Source organism: Caretta caretta, chromosome 3 (assembly GCF_965140235.1).
Source record: "Caretta caretta isolate rCarCar2 chromosome 3, rCarCar1.hap1, whole genome shotgun sequence".
In the NCBI taxonomy this organism is placed as follows: Eukaryota; Metazoa; Chordata; order Testudines; family Cheloniidae; genus Caretta; species Caretta caretta.
Window position 1 is genome coordinate 190,858,069 of NC_134208.1, and position 16,535 is coordinate 190,874,603.

A 16,535-nucleotide genomic window follows, 5' to 3' on the forward strand; every position below is an offset into this window, starting at 1 on the left:
AGGATTTATGGGGCGCTACGCAGTATTATTAGACTGGTGCCCCTATGCCCGATGGCTGCCCAGGCTTGCAGCCTGGGGGCAGGAGGGACTAGGCAGCGAAGGATACTGAGCCGCCCAGCCTGCCTCACGGTGGCGGAGAGTCACAGTTCCCCACAGAGAGCCCCGTACCCTCTCCCTCATGCAGAATGCACAGTGCTGACGCATTCGGCTCTGTGAATATGGCCCCTGCCTAAGGAGGCTGCAGTGCGCTCTGGGTGTGCAGGAGCCGACCCACTCTCCCCTGCTGTCATGGGCGGTGGGTGAAGCTGCTGCTTGGGGAGGCTAACTTCCCAGCCCACCTGTGGCTCCGCCCATGCTCCACTCCTGCTCTGCCCCCCTCTGCCCAGGCCCCGGCCTCTCCCCACGGTCTCCCTCCTCTTTTCCCTCCCGCACCCTGCTCACCCCTTCCAGCCAAATCCCTGAACCCAAATGAAGCAAATGACATTTGAAAAAAAACACTCTTCTGCAATTTCTTTCTAAAGAAAATGGAGCATGTTTTCCACTGCATGCCAGAAGGTGAAGAGTGGACATGCAGAAGGTACCTAATTAAAAGCATTAAACTTGGGAATAAAAAATGTCAGTCACAGGTTTTCTGAAGTTTGTCAGAGATTTATTTGCAAAAACTTTGTAGTAAGGGCTGTCTTGCTGAATACAACATTAAATATTATGGAATGCATGATGCAGCTCTTCACTGTTTTACATTTTCTTAATCAGTATTTCTAAGCTGATTTTATATTTTAAATGTGCTCTTAAACTTTCATAAAGTGATCATCCCAGATTACTACATATTTAACTCACTGAAACAAAGACATTCTTTTAAATTAATCAGTCACAGAGGTTTAGTGTGTTCATAACAATGTTCATTGTGTTGCCGGCACCCAGTGCCGAGAGGCTGAACAACAGCTTGAGTTGGTTCGTTACCCGGTGTGCTACACCCAATAATCACAACGGTGTGGAGAAGCAGAAAAGTTTATCTGAAGCTTCAAAAAGGTACAGGGAGATTTGAATCTCAAATCCTGTACAACAGAGCAGGAAGTTACACAGGCTTTTATACATCCTTTTTCCCAGCATACTTATCCAATAGCAAGCTCCTCCAAGTATCCATATAGCCAGCCAATCCAGTTCCCAGCTAGTTCCCTGATTCTCTGTATCATTTGTTAAACTATACATAAAGCTGCTTTATTCAGCATTGTTCTTCCATATCTCCCCTGTTTGGCCTTGCTTAGTTTCAGGCAGTCTGACTCTGCAACATACTGTTGCAGATTCTCAGCATAACTGCTGTGTGTGCCTCCAGGCGGGGGGGCCAAGGACACTTGGGCCTAGCACGAAGAGCTGCTGCGAGTGCCTCCAGGCAGGAGGGGGGCCAAGGACACCGGGGCCTAGTGCGAGGGGGCTTCATCGACACTCGTGGTCTTCCATCCCCTCGAGTTACCTAGTGGCCATGCCCCAGTGTTCCCAACAACTCCCCCCTTTGAGAACACTCAACAGCCTTGGCTCTGAGTTTTCTCACTTGGGCTTGCTACATTGGAGATGTTAACTTGACGGCAAGTTACATTTCCAAACCCCTTTTTTTGTGGTAAGATTATTTGTAAGTGTTTCCCTAAAAGGGGAGGAACCATTACACCCACACTGTTGGCCTTCCCTGTTGGTCTTTATTTAATACCCATCAGCCCACTGTGTAATAACACAGGAGCTCTTTTCCACAGGATGCCCATAGTGATCAGATTGGTTTTAGGTAAAACATAACACTCCCTCAGTGAGTACTGCAACTGAATACTCCTGGTCCTGATAGGTGGCTTGCTGTAAAGAGGTCTTGTTCCAGAGCGGTGAGTCTGTTTTTTCCTGCTCTTTGGTGGTGGCTAATTCTGCTAGGGTCAAGGGCAGCATGTCAAGGGGCATTCCCGTTTTGGGGGACAGTGGAGTTGGAGCACATACCCAGCAATCAGTCTGGTTTGTTAAATTAGCAACATGGTGCGCAAGCAAAACAAAGGAGTTATGCTCCCGATATGCACAGTTTGGAAATACCAATACAGAGAATAACAATGTTACCCAATTAATTATTACCAGAGTCTTCCCAACCCAGGGTCTCCAGTACCTGGGTGGGCCCATTTTAGCATTAAGGTGCCCGCTATTTGTGTCTTTTAAACAGTAGCTTTAGCCCGAGATCGTCACTAGATGAGGAGTTAGCAGGTTGGACGGTCCACTGTTCTGCTGACGAGGGGGTGGGTACTGCCTTCAGACGAGAGTGATGGATCCAGTTCTTGTGTCCCTCGATCTTTGCCGCTGTATGGGAGATCAGCAGGACGGTATAGGGTCCTTTCCACTTTTCCTGGAGAGGCTCGTCTTTCCAGGTGCGAACAAGCACAGAGTCACCGGGCTGTAAGGAGTGAACGGGAGAGTCCAAGGGGAGAGGCTGGGAATCCTTGGTATACCTGTGAAGAGACAAGAGAACAGCAGACAGGGAACACATATACTGTGACAAAAAACCATTACCCAACTCCCATTCCCCTGACAGAACCGGGGTGCCATTCATGGGCCATGCCCTTCCAAACATAATTTCAAAGGACTACGCCCTAATCTACCCTTTGGGAGAACGCGGATACGGAGTAGGACAAGGGGCAAAGCATCAGGCCATCGCAGTGAGGCTTCTTGGCACACTTTTGAGAGATGCCGTTTAAGGGTCTGATTGGTACGCTCCACTACACCACTGGCTTGCGGTCTCCAGGGCGTATGGAGTTTCCAGGGGATCTGTAAGGCATGTGAGATGCTTTGAATGATTTTTGACGTGAAGTGTGTCCCATTGTCAGATTCCATCCACAGGAGGAGTCCAAAGCGAGGAATGAGCTCCTTAACAAACTTGAGGGCCACTGTCCTGGCAGTGCAGTTACGGCATGGGAAGGCTTCTGGCCATCCGCTGAACCGATCCACTATAACAAGGAGATATTTGAACCCTTGGGTCCGGGGAAACTCAGTAAAGTCTATTTGCCACACTTGTCTGGGGCCCGGAGTGGGTTCTAGGGCAGCTGGTGGCACAGGATGTCCCGGTCGGGGGTTCTTCTTTTGGCAGACTAAGCAGTCCGCTTGTACCTGGGCAGCCAGGGGTCGGAGTCCGGAAGTGATAAAGTATTTTCCCATTAGCTGGATAAGTGTTTCCCTGCCAGCATGAGTGGTTTGATGTAGTTTCTGCAGCACTGGCCGGATTAGGCCCTTTGGTAAGAGGACCTTCCCTTCTGGGGAATGGAGCCATCCCTCCTTGTCCCGGAGACCGAGTTTGTCAGTTAGCTGTCTCTCCTCCCCAGAGTACTGAGGGGTTGGAAGCTCCCCTACTGATGGGATAAGGGCATGCATATGGGCGTTCTCAGCCTGAGGGGATGGCAGGGTGGCAGCATGCTTAGCCTCTCTATCTGCCCGGGTGTTACCTCTGGCCACATCTTGATCCTCCCTTTGATGGGCTTTACAGTGTACCACCGCCACTTCCGAGGGGAGTTGTATGGCTTCTAGGAGCCGGAGGATTTGGGGCCCGTACTTGACTGGGGAGCCTTGGGCTGTCAGCATTCCCCTTTGCTTCCATAGGCCAGCATGAGCATGCAGCACACCAAAAGCATACTTTGAATCAGTAAAAATGTTGACCCGCTTTCCTTTTGACAGTTCAAGTGCACGGGTCAGGGCTATTAGTTCGGCAAGCTGGGCAGAGGTCCCAGCAGGCAAACCTTCAGCTTCCACAGTGTCATGGAGGGTCACAACAGCATAACCTGCCCTCCTTTGCCCATCTATTACAGTACTGCTACCATCAGTGTACCACTCATAATCTGCATTTGGGAGAGGTACATCCTTTAAATCCGGACGGCTGGAGTACTGGGCATCTATGATCTCTAAACAGTTATGTTTCTGTTCCTCTGTTTCTGGCAAGAGAGTGGCTGGGTTAAGGGAGGGGCAAGGCTGTAGGGTGACTTCAGAGTTCTCTAACAGCTTAGCCTGGTACCGAGCAATCCGAGCCTGGGTGAGCCAAAGCCCTCCCTTTGCATCCAATAAGGCTCGGACCATATGGGGAGTATAGATTTGCATAACCCCTCCCAATGTTAGCTTCTCGGCTTCCTCAAGCAATAGGGCAGTAGCTGTGACCGCCCGTAAACATGCTGGCCAACCCTTTGCAACCTGATCCAATTGCTTAGAAAAATAAGCCACGGGACGTCTCCATGCTCATAACAGCTGTGTAAGCACTCCTAGGGCCACCCCCCTTCGTTCATGTACATACAACTGAAACGGCTTAGAGAGATCCGGCAGGTCCAGAGCTGGGGCTTCCATCAATTTTCTTTTCAGGATTTTAAATGCCCTGTCAGCCTCTGGGGTCCAATAGAAGGGGTCATGATCCGCTCCTTTTACACAGTCGTACAGGGGTTTAGCCCACAGTCCAAACTCTGGGATCCATATCCTGCAAAAGCCTTCCATACCCAGAAATGCCCTGAGCCGCTTACGGTTACTTGGGGTAGGAACTTGACAGATAGCTTCCTTTCTTTCGCTTGAAAGCTGACGCTCCCCTTGCCGTATGTGAAACCCGAGGTACCGTACCTCTGGGAGGGCAATTTGAGCCTTACTCCGTGCTACACGATATCCCCGGAGTCCAATAAAATTCAGGAGGCTCACGGTGGCTTTAAGGCAGGGTTTTTGGCCCACAGTGGCAATTAACAAATCATCTACATACTGCAGAAGGAGAGCCTCCTCATTATCCCACTCCTGTAGGTCCCTGGCCAGAGCCTGGCCAAAAAGGGTGGGAGAGTTTTTAAATCCCTGGGCCAACACTGTCCAGCAAAGTTGCTTTTTAACCCTTTTTCGGTCCTCCCACTCGAAGGAGAAGATCTCCTGTGATGGGGTGGCAACTGGGATGGTAAAGAAAGCATCTTTCAGATCAAGGACTGAAAAATGGGTATACTGTCCCCCTATAGAAGCCAATAAGGTGTACGGGTTAGGGACAAGAGGGTGCAGAGTCTTAACCCGTTCATTGACTGCCCTTAGGTCCTGTACCAGCCGATACGTGCCATCAGGCTTCTGTACGGGTAGAATGGGAGTGTTCCAGGCTGACTGACATTCCCGGAGAATACCATACATTAGGAATCGATCTATAGTTTCCTGTAAACCTTCTCTGGCTTCCCTCTTGATTGGATACTGTTTTACTTGCACTGGGCCTTTCCCTGGTATGAGCTGAATAGTAATAGGGGTCTGGTGGGTGGCCTTTCCTGGAATCCCTGATGCCCACACGAGGGGGTACACCTGGTCTTCCCACGGACTCCATTCTGGGGCTTGCATGGCTGAGGGCTCAACTGCAAGGGTCATGATCCAGGCATTCTCAGGGGGTAAGGTAAGGGTTATTTCGTCCTCAGTAAAATGCAGTGTGGCACCGAGGCGACAAAGTAGATCCCGTCCCAGCAGAGGTGTTGGACACTCAGGGAGGTATACCAGCTTGTGGGATATAGTCCTGTCTCCCAAAGCACATTCCGCTGGGGCATACACTGGGCACTTGGTGTCCCTGCCTGTGGCTCCCACCACAGTAAGGGAATCTGCTACTGGCAACTGAAGAGGCTGATTTACGGCAGTTCGGGCCGCTCCAGAGTCCACTAAAAAATCTATTTCTGAGCTTCCCACCCGCATCTTTACTCGGGGTTCCGGGGGTAGGGTGGTCCGTCTCCCCTGACACCCCTATTCCTGCTCCACCATCGCCATCATAGGGGCACCTCCCTTTTCTTTCCTCTTTGGGCACTCATTTTTCCAGTGTCCCTCCTGTTGACACAGGGCACACTGGTTGCGACCCAGTCGTCTCTCCTGCAGGCCCGGATGGTCGCGTCCACGGCCCCTTCCTCCCCGGCCACTTCTCTTAGTGCCGGCCTGTACCGCTGTTACCATCAATCTCACTTGCTTTCTCTCCTTCTCTGTCTCTCTCAGACTATAAGCTCGGTTTGCAGTCTCTAAAATTTATACCATGGTCATACCCATTAAATCCTCCTTTTTTTGTAACTTTCTCTTAATATCAGGGGCTGCTCTGCTCGTAAAAATTCCCTTAATAATTGACTCAGTTGCCTGATCATCGGGGTCTGCATTAGTGTTCTGTCGAATGGTGTCCCGAATACGCTGTAGAAAGGCCCCTGGGCTTTCTTTTAAATCCTGCATTACTTCATATGGCTTTGCCCAATTATTATGTCGGACAGCCGAGTGACAGAGTCCATGCAAAAGCAACTCCTTATAGGAGGTAAGGCGGGTCATATCCCCATGATCATTTGGATCCCACCTGGGGTCTGCTGGGGACTTGTGCATTAATATGATCCCGGTCGTACCGTCTCTACGCCTCCTCCCTTGCCTTGGACACAACCTGTTGTCTTTCAACCTCAGACAATAGGGTTCGCAGGAGGACGTTACAATCATCCCAGTCCGGCTTGTGACTACTGAGGCACCCCTCAAAGACTGATATAAACCTGCTTGGGTTGGAGGAAAACTCTCCTGCCTGTGCTTTGAAAGCAGCCAAATCCACAGGATTAAAGGGCACATGAGTATAAACCTGCATAGTTGTGGCAGGACGCCTGTCTGATCCAGACCAGGCGACTTTAGTTTCGGTGATTAAGGGGTATAGGCCAACCATTGGGGGCTTACAAGGTGTGGGTGTAGGGGCCGAAGGGGACACCAGCTCTGCCATTACAGTGGGGGTGGGGGTCTGGGGACTAACATTAGCTGCTACCAAACCAGTTGGAGTCAGATTACAGCGCTGTAAAATATCTGGTCGAGTACATAAAGTCAGAAACAAATGTGCATACATATGTTCATTCCATTTCCTTGTTCTCTGACAGAACAGGAGTAACTGAAGGATCGTGTTGTAATTAATTGACCCTCCTGGTGGCCACCACTCCTGGTCCTCTAGTTGATATTGAGGCCAGTCAACTGTACAGAATCGTTTTAATTGGCTCTTAGTCATTGGATCCGCACCAAATACCTTCCAGTTTGCTAGAATGCACTCTAGGGGCGTACACCATGCCCTAACCTCTGAGCTCTGTCCCTGTCCCATACCTACAGGGTAACTCTGGGCGTCCCCAGGTTCCAACAGAGCATATAATCTGGATTTTAAAAGGTTCCTACCTTATCCAAGGGACCGGTTCTTCACCGTGGCCTGCAGCTGCTCCTCCCCCACGTCTAAGGGACCGGTTCTTCACCGCCGTCCACAACAGCTTCTCCACTATATGAGTGCGTTGCACCGTTGTGCCCTCTGGGGTCGATCAAATCGCGTCTCCTCCGAGGCCCCCGATGAGCTCACCGGTGCGCGCTGGGCGTCGGTTCTCGCCGCAATCCTCGACCTCCAGGAGGGGTCCGTGCAAGGCTAAATTGCAGCCTCGAGCCCACCCAGGGACGCCAAAAGCTGTTGCCGGCACCCAGTGCCGAGAGGCTGAACAACAGCTTGAGTTGGTTCATTACCCGGTGTGCTACACCCAATAATCACAACGGTGTGGAGAAGCAGAAAAGTTTATTTGAAGCTTCAAAAAGGTACAGGGAGATTTGAATCTCAAATCCTGTACAACAGAGCAGGAAGTTACACAGGCTTTTATACATCCTTTTTCCCAGCATACTTATCCAATAGCAAGCTCCTCCAAGTATCCATATAGCCAGCCAATCCAGTTCCCAGCTAGTTCCCTGATTCTCTGTATCATTTGTTAAACTATACATAAAGCTGCTTTATTCAGCATTGTTCTTCCATATCTCCCCTGTTTGGCCTTGCTTAGTTTCAGGCAGTCTGACTCTGCAACATACTGTTGCAGATTCTCAGCATAACTGCTGTGTGTGCCTCCAGGCGGGGGGGGGCCAAGGACACTTGGGCCTAGCACGCAGAGCTGCTGCGAGTGCCTCCAGGCAGGAGGGGGGCCAAGGACACCGGGGCCTAGTGCGAGGGGGCTTCATCGACACTCGTGGTCTTCCATCCCCTCAAGTTACCTAGTGGCCATGCCCCAGTGTTCCCAACAATTGCTTTTAAAAAAAGGGAACACTAATTTACTTAACAATAGACATGTTTATGAAATTTCACTAACTTTAAAAAATATGTTTCCAAAGATTTTAGGCATAACAAAGGATTTTATATCTTACTAAGGTACTGATTTAGCTAGAGGATTCTCTTAAAACTAGTTAATCAAATAGTCAGAAATAAAGAAAGGAAAACTCATTTGTCCAGCTATCTGGCAGGAAAGGGGTATGGTCTCTTTAAGGGCCCTTTCCAAGGATTTTTTAGAGATGTGATTTTATCATCTTCAGTAAGACGTTAATGAAATATTTTTAAAGCAAATTTTAAACTAAGGTCCTGTAGACTAACATGTTCTGAGTGGTTTCAGAGTAGCAGCCGTGTTAGTCTGTATTCGCAAAAAGAAAAGGAGTACTTGTGGCACCTTAGAGACTAACAAATTTATTGAGCATAAGCTTTCATGAGCTACAGCTCACTTCATCTGATGCATTCATGTTCTGAATGAATATTACAGGAATGCACAACTGTTTTTGTCAGTAAATTCAGAAACTGACAGTATATACCTGGGGGTTGGCAAATGCCTGTTAAATGGATTCATTACCACTTGAATGTCTCTTTAACAGTTTCAATGTTGTGCTAATAGGTCTGGCAGCCTTGAAAGCTTTTTCACTTTTAAGTTACTAGATCCCCTCCAGAGTAAGAGTAATCAGGCTGCAGCAGCTAGCTGTGGGAGCCTGCAGGAAGGGTCAGAACAGGGATAGGAAGAGGCAGGAGGGTGGACACTAAGACCCAGGGGTCCCCCAAATTTTTGGGTGCCCTACACTGCTTATATTGTGTATGCCTAAGGACAGCCCTGCCAGTAGGGTACCACTGTGCGCAGGTACCGGATTCCTCCTTGCCCCATGGATGTTCAACCCCCACTCTACCCCAGGCTCCAACCCCACTCCACCCCTTCCCTCAAGCCTCCACCCTGCCTCTTCCCGCTACCTCTTCCCACCCATTTCCGCCCCCTCCCCATAGCGCCTCCTGCACTCCGCAGAACAGCTGATTGTGGCAGGTGGGAGGCACTGGGAGGGAGGGGGAGGAGTTGATTGGCAGGGCCACTGATAGGTGGGAGGCGCTGTGGGGCAGAGGGAGGAGCTGGCTGCCGGTGGGTGCTTAGCTCTGGAGCACCCATGGAGTCGGCGCCTATGCCACTATGCATAACAAATGGACATGGCACCAGACCCTGCCTGCAAAATCTCAGATATATCTCCACTGCTAGAACAATAAACACCCCCAGCCCCACAACATACTTTTTCCATGGATCCCACACATGCCTATCACACCTCATGTGGTATACCTCATCCAGTGCACTACATGCCCCCAGAACAATTACATGGATAACACCAGGCAATCTCTACACTCTCAAATGAACTCACACAGGAGGGTTACAGGTGTGCAAATATGACTGTTCATAGATTTGCCACGACTCCATTGACATGGTATAGGGAAAGGTAGTACATTGAGCACTGACGTGAATGCCAAATTAATATACTAGTTTCTAACGGGGCCCAAACATCCTACATGCTTTGTGCTAGACTTTGGATTTAGTTAGCATGTGTGATAAATAATGTATTGGTTCAACAGTATTTTTGTTATGCACTCCACAGAAGAGCCATTTATACTCTGTGATGTTCCAAGCACTACTTTCTGTGTTGTTTTTTGCTTCTGGTACCAGAAAGGAGATAGTCCTTCCAAAATGAAACAAAAGTATCTTTCTAAAGTTATTTGGAACTTTAATGTTGTAACAGAAAATAGATCCCTTTTTAAATTATTAATCCCATCAAATAATGTTGTTTTGAGTTTATGTTGAATTCAGTTCAAAACAAGGTTCAGAGTGAAAAAGGTCCATTTTATGCAACAGAAGAAAGCAAATCTGGCTAGCTAGATTAGAAAGGCTTGTTAAACAGAAGGATCTGGCAATCTCCAAAGGGAGACATGGGTCATCAAAAGTATCTCCCTGCATTTTTTCTGAGTCTAGAGAGGAGGAGAGCCTGGTGGACTGGCAACATTCCACAACCAGCACCCTCTTGCACAATCCTGCTACCTTCAGAAGGAGGGAACAGGCTGCCAGCAACCTCTACCCAAAAAATATCCGCTGCGGTAGAGCCTGGTGGCTGTCTCTACCTCCGGTGCATCTTGTAATATGCAGATTTAGAATGTAATGGGACATCAAAAATAAATTCCTGTGCAGTTCTACTTTTGTTGTGAAGACAGAATAAGACAGAGCTGTCTGTAAAGATGAAGGCTGTCCCTCAGAAGGGAAAGGAATCTGTGAGGACTTTCAGACAGCATGTTGAAAAACAACATGCATCAGAAATCAGTTTTGTTTTGAGTACTGAGCAAAAAAAGAAGACATTTTAGTTTTAATATTAGAGTGGAACTGAGTTTTCATTTGTTAATTTTAAATAACAATAAAATTGTATAATGCAGAAATCTCTCTCTATTGACATGCCTCTATGTATACCACATATCTATTTCTCTCTATTAGGCCAGATCTATGCACAAACATTGTACTGCTTTAATTAAACCAGTACAGTTAAAGTGGTGGATGCAGTTGTACGGATATCTGTTTAGCTATCCTGTAGGAAAGGGGAATAAGCTATACTGGTATAGGGTGCCTCCATCTAGATATAGCTGCATCCACACTAGGGGTTATCTCTATTTAACAATTTTGGTAGAAAAATCACACCACTAACCAAAAAAATTAAACCAGTATAAAAACTCTGCAGATCAGGCCTCAGAGATGAGCAAATAATTAGAAAAAATAATCTGCTTAATGAATTTAGCCCTTTTCTGCTTGTAGAATGCCAATGAGCAATTGCAAGTTCCTTGAATGTATTCATAATTCAACTTTACTTAATGATTTTACTCTAGGTATTTGATACTTTATGTACTGCTACTACATAACACTTGCATTATGCTTTCCATTTTCAAAATAATGTACAAATCGTGATTAGGAATTGCTCAATATTTGAAAGTGATGTTTAGCTCTCATTGGTCACATAAGTCACATGGTATCTTTCTATTCATAGAATACCAGGGCTGGAAGGGACCTCAGGAGGTCATCTAGTCCAACCCCTTGCTCAAAGCAGGACCAATCCCCAACTAAATCATCCCAGCCAGGGCTTTGTCAAGCCTGATCTTAAAAACTTCAAAGGAAGGAGATTCCACCACCTCCCTAGGTAACGCATTCCAGTGCTTCACCACCCTCCGAGTGAAAAACCTTTTCCTAATATCCAACCTAAACCTCCCCCACTGCAACTTGAGACCATTACTCCTCATCCTGTCATCTTCTACCACTGAGAACAGTCTAGATCCATCCTCTTTGGAACCCCCTTTCAGGTAGTTGAAAGCAGCTATCAAATCCCCCCTCGTTCTTCTCTTCCGCAGGCTAAACAATCCCAGTTCCCTCAGCCTCTCCTCATAAGTCATGTGTTCCAGTCCCCTAATCATTTTTGTTGCCCTCCACTGGACTCTTTCCAATTTTTCCACATCCTTCTTGTAGTGTGGGGCCCAAAACTGGACACAGTACTCCAGATGAGGCCTCACCAATGTCGAATAGAGGGGAAAATCACGTCTCTCGATCTGCTGGCAATTCCCTTACTTATAATCCCAAAATGCCATTGGCCTTCTTGGCAACAAGGGCACACTGTTGACTCATATCCAGCTTCTCGTCCACTGTAACCCCTAAGTCCTTTTTGGCAGAACTGCTGCCTAGCCATTCGGTCCCTAGTCTGTAGCGGTGCATGGGATTCTTCCGTCCTAAGTGCAGGACTCTACACTTGTCCTTCTTGAACCTCATCAAATTTCTTTTGGCCCAATCCTCTAATTTGTCTAGGTCCCTCTGTATCCTACCCCTACCTGCCACCGTATCTACCTCTCCTCCCAGTTTAGTGTCATCTGCAAACTTGCTGATTCCCTCAATGAATTAGAGTAACTGATAGGGCTTGAATGATGTCAATCCATTGCTTAAAGTTATGTAAATGTTTAAGTATGTTGTTAAACTGGCACCCATATGAGCACACATATGGCTATTTTGTCCATATATCTTTTCTTATATGGCTTCATCACCATAGTACAGGGGTCGGAAACCTTTGAGAAGTGGCATGCCGAGTCTTCATTAATTTAAGGTTTACAGGGGCCCCCCGACAGAACCCCAGACTGGCAGCAGGCTGAGCGGAGCTGGAGGCCAGGACCCTGGCTAGCAGGGGGCCAGACCAGCAGCGAGGTGAGCGGGACCGGCGGCTGGTATCCCACGCCAGCACCAGGCTAAGCGGGCCTGATGGCCGGGACCCCGGCTGGCAAGGGGCCGGCGGCTGGAACCCCAGACCATCAGCGGACTGAGCGGCTCACCTGCTGCCGGTCTGGGGTTCCGCAAGCTCCTACCAGCCAGAGTCCCGGCCACCGGCCCTGCTCAGCCCACTGCCAGCCAGGGGTTCTGTTCACCCAGGCCGGCAGCAGGCTGAGTGGAGCCGGTGGCCAAGACCCCGGCTGGCAAAGGGCCGGCGGCTGGAACTCCAGACCGTCAGCAGGCTGAGCAGGGCTAGCGGACAGAACCCCAGACCAACGGTGGGCTGAGCAGCTCAGCCCACTGCCGGTCTGGGGTTCCATCCACCAGCTCCCGCCAGCCGGGGTCCCGGCCACCGGCCCACTCAGCCTGCTGCCAGCCGGAGGTTCTGTTCACCCAGGCAGGCAGAGGGCTGAGTGGGGCCGGCGGCTGGGACCCCCAGCAAATATTGGCTTGCGTGCCACGTTTGGCATGCGTGCTGCAGGTTGCCAGCCCCTGCCATAGTATTTAAGTGGCTTTTACCAGAAAATATCCATTTTTCATCTACAATCATAAGAAACAAAAGCACATGGAATCGACAGTACACAACCAGGTCATTCTTTTCTGCCATCTAAAGAGTATATATGGGGAACACACTTTTCAAACTTGGGAACCTAAAGTTGGGCATCTGAGCACTCAGATTTGCATATAGGCATCGAGCACATACTTGATTTCCCAAGTGCTCATTTATGCCTGAAATGCAAGATTTGAGGCATCTCATTTAGAAAACCAGATTTGAAAATTAAACCCATAGTATCTGACATAAAAATGTTCATGTCGCCACAAGCTACATACATGTTAATAATGTGCACAGACTTTTTTTTTGGGGGGGGGGGGGAGGGAATCTAAAGTTTAGGAAAGGAGGTCAGGAGTGCAAAGAACATAAGCATGATAGATCCTGCCACAGTATATTTCCTAACACAATATAAATACAAACATATGTAATGAAACTGCTGGCTCATTACTGGTTACTGTTATTGTTCTCCTGAAAGACCTGGAGGGGAAAGTGTTGGGCCACATGACATTTTGGACATTTTAGATCATCAGAGGCTAGAAGGGGAAGTATCCTCCCAGAAACACAGAGAATCAGAAACAGGGAGAGAGGCACATAGCTTGTGTCTTGAGCAGTATGCTGAAGGCAGTAGCTTGGAAGCTGGCCATGAAAGGGAGTCAGGCAGCAGGCCCCAACAGATGGCCTTGAATAGAGCCAGGACAGCTGGAGCTAGGAGGAGCGGCCCTTAAAGAGTTTCAGGAAGCAGATGACAAGAGCTCCAGAGTCTGATCTGGAGTTGGAGAGCTAGCAGCAGAAGTAAAATCCTATCTGACTGAAGCCTGTACGCAAGACAAGCTGCCTTACCAGCCACAATATGGAAATGACCTTAACATGATGACCAGGTGATGTCCAGACAGCTGGAGGTGGAGCAAGACTAGGCCTGAGAGACCAAGGATCTAAGATTATTTTAATCAGAAGTGTCAAACTCATAGCCAGTGGAATAAATTCAGCCTGTGTGACATATTTTGGGGCCTACATGGTGTATTCAGATTCTGTACCTTCTCAACTATTTAAAAAAAATGTTTCCAGTTCTCATGAATGTGAAGAAAAGCTTATAAACATGAGTACAGTGTAAACCAATGCAGTGATGTCTACCTGAGTCACATACAGGCCAAAGGAAGGACTGAGAGGTGTAAACTCCTCCAGCTACTTTGGAATGTTTACACCTAAGCCTAAGGATACTTTAAACATCAACATTAACTATTTCTTTGCTGGTCATTTGAGCAGAGGGAGTGGGAAAGCAGTGGCCCCCTCCAGGGGGTGGAATTTGGGATTTGCTATCGGGAAATAAAAAGAAAGAAGGAAAAAAAAAATAAAGACAGAGAAGAGAGAAAGAAGCAGAGAAAGGTGGATGGGGAAGGAAATGAAACGAAGGGGGGGAAATGCAGTGATCCTAAAAGGCAGCATATTTTCCTACTGAATGCAACAGCAAGACACTGAACAAATAGTAAATATCTAAAAACTTAGTTGTTTCCTAAAGGCCATAACTCACTGTTGATTTTTGTGAGCCCCGTCCATTGACATCAGTGGCAGTTCCTCTGTGGACTGAGGGGAGAATAGAGTCCTTAGTTTATACCCCACCTCACAGATCATAAGTAAAAATGGAAGTTGGTCTTCTCCACTGGATGAGTTTGACACAACTGATTTAGAGAGATCTTGGAGTTACTAAACCCATGGAAATCTGGAGTGTCCTCCTGTTGTGTCCTATCATTGGACTGCTGCTTGGGTGAAGTTCGGAAATTTTCTGTACCTTTCTCTTCTCTAATTGCTAACTACCAAGACTTGTAGCTAGGATATTTGCACCCTTTCTTTTCTGCCAATTCTAGTCAAGAAGTCTCCTTCATTTATTAGATGTGTGTGAGTGTTTAGTGGAAACCCACCAAAGGCTAAAAAGCCTGTACCATCTAGGAGTCTGGAATGTCTACAATACATGTCTCTGAACTCATGGGGCACATATCATGCTACCAAACATCTAAAAGCGATTGGTGTACCACAGCACTGGAATTGAACTTGAGCTGCTAGCCCTGGTTAAAAACACACTTTTTTTTAAAAAAAGACATACCCACAGCGAAGACGGGGAGGGGGGGAAGGGGAAGAAGGAGAAAAGCACTGTCAGACACATATTCAAGAGTCATTAGTATGGATCGTTTAATTAAGTTATGTCATTTTTACATTATTTCTTAATTAGACAGTATTGAGCAGGTTTTGCTACTTTTAGCAATCAAGTTAAAAAAGCAAAAGAATAAAACAAAAGCAAATTCAGGTGAATCATGCAATTTACATTCTAAAAACTAAACTATTTGGGGTTTAGATAGTAAAAAATGTAACTATTTTTGCTGTTAATGACATTTATGACTGGAATGAGTTAACGTGCATCATCATTTGCATAATGTAAATTGTTCTCCACCATTCAGAGGTCTGCACGTGCTCAGACCTCAGAGTGAAGAAGGACTGTTTCATATCATTGCTAAGGAGAAGGACCTCTGGAAGCTCAGAGCTCCTGGGGCCAAGTATGGGAAACAGAAAATTGTGATGTGGACTTTTCCAGAATGCCTTTCTACCAAAAATTCATTGAGTTTCTTGGAGAAACTATCAAGAAATTGGGGTGGAAATTGGGTTTAAATGGGATTTAGAATTCTACTCTTGGGGTTGTTCATGTTTAACCCTAAAAGTACTCTCCCAACTAATAATACCTCTGTTCAGAAGGAGGTACAAATACTTTGTTATTTTAAAGCCACTTCCATCTTAGGATCTCAAAGCACTTTACAAACGTTAATGAATTAAGCCTTGAAACATCATTCTCAGCTTTCAGAGAGGGGAATCTACGACAATGTGTCCAACATCACAAAGCAACTGTGTGGTAAAGCAGGAAACAAGACCCAGATCTCTTGATTCCTGTTCCTATCCTGCTGCTTCTTTTCACAGTGCAGCAGTATTAATGTGAACACCTACACAGTCTGACAAAAGCTGAGTGACATGAGTTAGGGATGATCAGTCTGGATTTGCAGTGACAGCAACAAGATGTAGGTCTGATCCCCACTCTCTAGGAATCCAGGGAGGCAGTGGGGGTAGGAAAGTACACAGAAAAATCTAACAGCACAGGGTAAAGGTCAAATTGTGTGTGACAGATAGTTTTGGGGTAGGGAAACTGAAAGATTTTGTGATTTTTGTTTAAAAGCCCACAGAACAGGGAGAACAAATCCTATAATTTCAACAAATTCAGACCTTGAAAAACACACACACACGTTTGGTTTCCTCCAGAGACTGCTCTAACGTATGCTACTCCACTGCAATGGCTCCCTGGCAGCTGTGGTATAGTGATCACTCAGAGCTTAAGGTGCTTGCAAGAGCTCTGCTTTATTCTGTGTCTGGTTGGAACTGACTGTTCTGCTGAGCATAGCGACAAGAGCTTCACAGCACCCCGCCCAGACTTCTCTGTCTGGGAAACTCAGTCTTAATGACACAGCCCGAAAGACCACAGCACCATTCCACAACATGCTCCACTCACGCAACTTTCCTTCCTCAGTATGCCCACTTCAGCTGTGGGGAGGGCGTGACATACAGTCTCAATGTCTCCCTGGTGA

General features: G+C 47.4%; 1 long non-coding RNA gene across 1 annotated transcript; it reads right to left on the reverse strand.

Annotated features, from left to right (window-relative positions):
* Window positions 1–627: 627 nt before the first annotated feature.
* LOC142071646 (uncharacterized) lies at window positions 628–8,029 on the reverse strand. The gene is made up of 2 exons (XR_012667849.1): window positions 7,159–8,029; window positions 628–2,471 (listed from the first exon to the last, which is right to left on the reverse strand). It is a non-coding gene; the product is annotated as an uncharacterized LOC142071646 (long non-coding RNA).
* Window positions 8,030–16,535: the final 8,506 nt, after the last annotated feature.